Raw genomic sequence first — 4,107 nt, forward strand, 5'->3', positions numbered from 1 at the left:
CCAAATTGGACAGAGAATGTTCTGTATCTAATAACCCAACAAAGAAAATAAAAAGGCAAAGTTGGGAAAAGAGGGCCCTGAATTGTATCTTGATTGGAAAGGAGCAGGCCAGCAATCAGGAGGGAACACTCGGGGGTAAGCGTGGTGACCTTATGACAGGCTCCTTATGACAGTACAACCACAATACAAAAATAAATAATGATGTGTGGCTTGTAAAACACTGCAAGGGTAAATTTTCATTAAAAACAAAACAACAAAAGTAAACAACCTTCTATTGCACTTACTGCTGAGAAGTCATATTTCAGTGGTAAGTAATACCTACAGCACATAAGAAGTCAAAATTAGGTTGAGCACATCACCCAAAAACCTAAGAAAACCAACCAGCAACACAATAGGAAAACCACTGATTTAGCGCCCAAATGAAAGAGTAGGCACAGTATTGCACACATCTATGGCCTTGTCTACACTAAAGGGAAAAGTCGATCTAAGCTACCCAATTTGAGTTATGTGAATAGCATAACTCAAATCAACGTAGCTTCGATCTACTTACTGCGGGGTGCACACTATGCGATGTCAACGGAAGACGCTTTCCCGTTAACTGCCCTTACTCGTCTCGATCAGTGGAGTACAGGAATTGACTGGAGACAATCGGCAGTCGATTAGCAAGTCTAGTGAAGACCCGCTAAATCAATCACCGATGCATCGATCACCGCAGCGTCGATCCTCCAGTAAGTGTAGACAAGCCCTTTATTTCTGTCCCATACTTTTCCTATGGAAAGGCAGCTTTTGAGTCAAAATCACTTTGTGTAGTGCCGTGTCCACCTTACTACTTGATTCATTAAAAGCACATGAATTTCCAAAGCACAATCAGATAAACCCCCAAAACCTTTTTTCCTTTAAAAAAATTCTACTCTGTAGAGGTGGAAATAATGAGATTCAAATGTAATTTACTCCCCCACGTTGCACTATTTCTTTTTCTCCTTGTAGGAAGTAACAAGGTAAAGATGTCAGGCTGTTCATGATTTTTCTCCAGCAAGCAGATCCTACCTCTTGACAGATTCCTGAGGCATTCAGTTAGTAATTTTGAGGCTTCTGCCAATATACTGCCCCCACCCCCTCAGATTGTGACATACTTTAAGGCTGCTGATAAACAATCATCGTTACTTTGTCATGAGCATAGCTTCCCTTTGACTTATCCTTGATTCTGAGACTGTGAGCATTTTTATCCATTTGAGATTAAGATCCTATGCGAATAGCTAGAAATCTTTAATATACCAATAAAATATTGCCGCTCCATATATTGTTTGCTTGTTAGTCTACCTGAGTCAGGGAAGTCAATGTGCTAACAAGCCAAGTATAGGATAATAGAATAAGTTTATTGCTAGTATTGCTGACTCCTCTTCTTCCCTCTTTATGTTTCTAGGTGTGCGGCAAAGAAGTCAGTATTTCAATAGCTTTTTCTTCAGTCCATTCTTTATCATCCCACTTCTCATCTCAAGGACCTTCAGGAATGTAGGTTTAGAGTTATCTGATGTTCATCAATTGAAGATATAAAAAATAATCACTTTCATTACCTTTCAAACTGTTAGCTAAACCTCAGCTGCTTATTCTACATTTCAAAATCTACAGCAATAAAATGATAAGACATCCATTTATTTCAGCTGATGTTTGCTCTTAAGTTTTTAAAGGGTTGCACATTCTTTCTTTCAGAAAGAGAGCTCCATGGAGAATTGGAAAAAGAAAAATGACTCCTCATTCATTTTCCTTGGGCTCCAAAGGCCAACAAGAGATACTGCTCTAAACACAGGGATGGCAACACTAAAATGTAATACTTAACCCAGAGGTGGCTCTGACTGACTCTGCAGTAAAAAAGTTAACACCTGAAACAAGTTCTAGAATTGCTTAAACAGTACATAAATGTATCCTCCAAACATTTGTAATGGGCAAAGGGAAGTAGTCTAAAAACTTGCACCAGTGGCCAGGAACAAGCATTAGCTATGGTTGAAAATGACTTTCTATTATAATTCCCCATCCTCGGATCTTTCCAAAACATTCACTTTTGGGGCTAAAATTTTCCAAAATAGGTCTCTGTCTGCAGATGAATGTTTTGGAGAAAGTTGGAGCAAAACCCCTTTTGCCGCTTTTGAATTATGTAGAAAAATTGTTTTCACTCAGTGTTACAATTGCTGCACGTATCTTCTTAAAGGATTTCAAAGCTGCTGAAGCCTGAACCTAATAAAGTGGCAGAAGAGAGCAGGATGCACTTGGAATAAGTCTGCCCTAGTATTATATAAAATTCCCCCTCCCTGCCCACTGCTGTGCTATATTTTGTATTGATATAAATAAAACAAAAAGAGGAAGACAATGTTTCATACTCACTTTGTTTATATTGACAATAATGTATGCATCCTCACCAGTTTGATTTCCAGTTGGCAAACTCATTTATTCTATCTAAAAACAGGACAGGAGTGAATATGATCCAGGAACTGTGCACAGTATAATTAGTAGTATTGACTGATATTTAATTAAAGCTAGAATTTGCATTCAATATTCTAGGGGCTTAGAAACAGACTTCCCTAAGGCCAAAAATTGCACAGCTGAGACACCTTTAAAAAAAAACACATAGAAAAGGCAACTGCCCTCTGACAACACAACTATTTTCTGATGCTAAGGTAAGCAAGTTACACTCCTTTAGGCATGCTTCACTTAAGAAGTTCCACAAACTAGTTTAATATACCACTTCTTAAAAAAACTCTAGAGTCCAAGTTGACCTTAGTAGGAAGAAGCAGCAATGGGGAAGTATACAATGTATATTACACTCTGATACATATACGCTGAGTACAATCTACAGCAATGACAACAGGAAATGGAGAAAAATGCCAGATGAGACAGCCTTCTTAAAGCCTGACTATATGTGAATCTGAACAGATAGAGTCCTGGAAGCCACTATCTTTCCTTGCAGAGAAAAGAGAGCCATTCAAATGATAGCTGCTTTCTAGTGTTTCTAGCCATCACTGTAAACCAAGAGATTCCATATGGTATTGTGAAAATGAATGTGAATAATACTGACCTTTTCTATGCACCACTTGATGACTTTCTATTTTTTTTCTTGTTTCAGTTATTCTTTATTTCTCATATGAAATAAACGAGATTTTCAAAGACACAAATGGGAGCTAAGTGCCTAAATACCACTGATTTTTTTTGCCTTGGGATTTGGACACAATTCCTTAGGCTCCTTGGAAAATTCCACCTAAAACTGGGAGGCAAAGAATGAAAGATAGATAGTTATTGAGCTACACACAGAAACCCTGATCCTGCATTGGGATATGGTAGTACAGATCCTTGACTTTATGCAGGATCTGAGTTAATGTGCCTTTGCAGGAGTAACAGCTAGTGGATCCCAATGTTGGATCAGTGCCAAAACAGTTTTGAAAGATTAAACTCAGCTGGATAATGGAAAGGGGTTATATCTTTGTGAGAGAACTGGGTGTAATAAGAGTTGGTATTCAGGGATATTCAGTTATCTGTAGCGTAATATGTATATCTATGGCACTGTATAAATCATTTAAATAATTAACTGTCAGAATCTCTTCTGGACCTATTACATTTGCATTTTTCACATTAAGTGAGAACACCTTTAGATTTCAAGAGCAACAAACGAAAATGGTGCAAGGTTTGCCTAAGAAAAGATGTCAGGCTTTAGCCCAGCACCTGCAATCCTTTAGATATTTCATTGTGTCTAGAATCTCCCTCTTAGCACATTTCCTGCTGAAGATAAGAGGCAGGATCATCCAGTCATTAGGGCACTACAGTCCGTACCCTTATATTCACCACTGTTTACAAAACTATGATAAATCTTGTACAAAGTATGCCTTGTGAGGTATCATTCTAAAGTTCATAATCTGCTGAACATTATTATCTTGGTAATATATGTGTGCCAACATTATATGAAAAGTTAAAAGAGTCTACTATATGACTTTACTGAGACATGTTCTAAGTCTAGGGAAACAGCTTCAAACCAGTTCTCCAGAGACAAAAGGTTAGCCAGCACCTCAGCCAGGTGTCAGCATAATCAAATGGATTATCACGTGATTAAGCAGCCCTTCT

At 38.0% G+C, this 4,107-nt stretch overlaps 1 long non-coding RNA gene across 1 annotated transcript; it reads right to left on the reverse strand.

Annotated features, from left to right (window-relative positions):
* Nucleotides 1-1,244: 1,244 nt before the first annotated feature.
* On the reverse strand, nucleotides 1,245-2,694 carry LOC122458026. The gene is made up of 2 exons (XR_006277844.1): nucleotides 2,380-2,694; nucleotides 1,245-1,502 (listed from the first exon to the last, which is right to left on the reverse strand). It is a non-coding gene; the product is annotated as an uncharacterized LOC122458026 (long non-coding RNA).
* Nucleotides 2,695-4,107: the final 1,413 nt, after the last annotated feature.

This window comes from Dermochelys coriacea, chromosome 11, assembly GCF_009764565.3.
Source record: "Dermochelys coriacea isolate rDerCor1 chromosome 11, rDerCor1.pri.v4, whole genome shotgun sequence".
Lineage (NCBI taxonomy): Eukaryota > Metazoa > Chordata > Testudines > Dermochelyidae > Dermochelys > Dermochelys coriacea.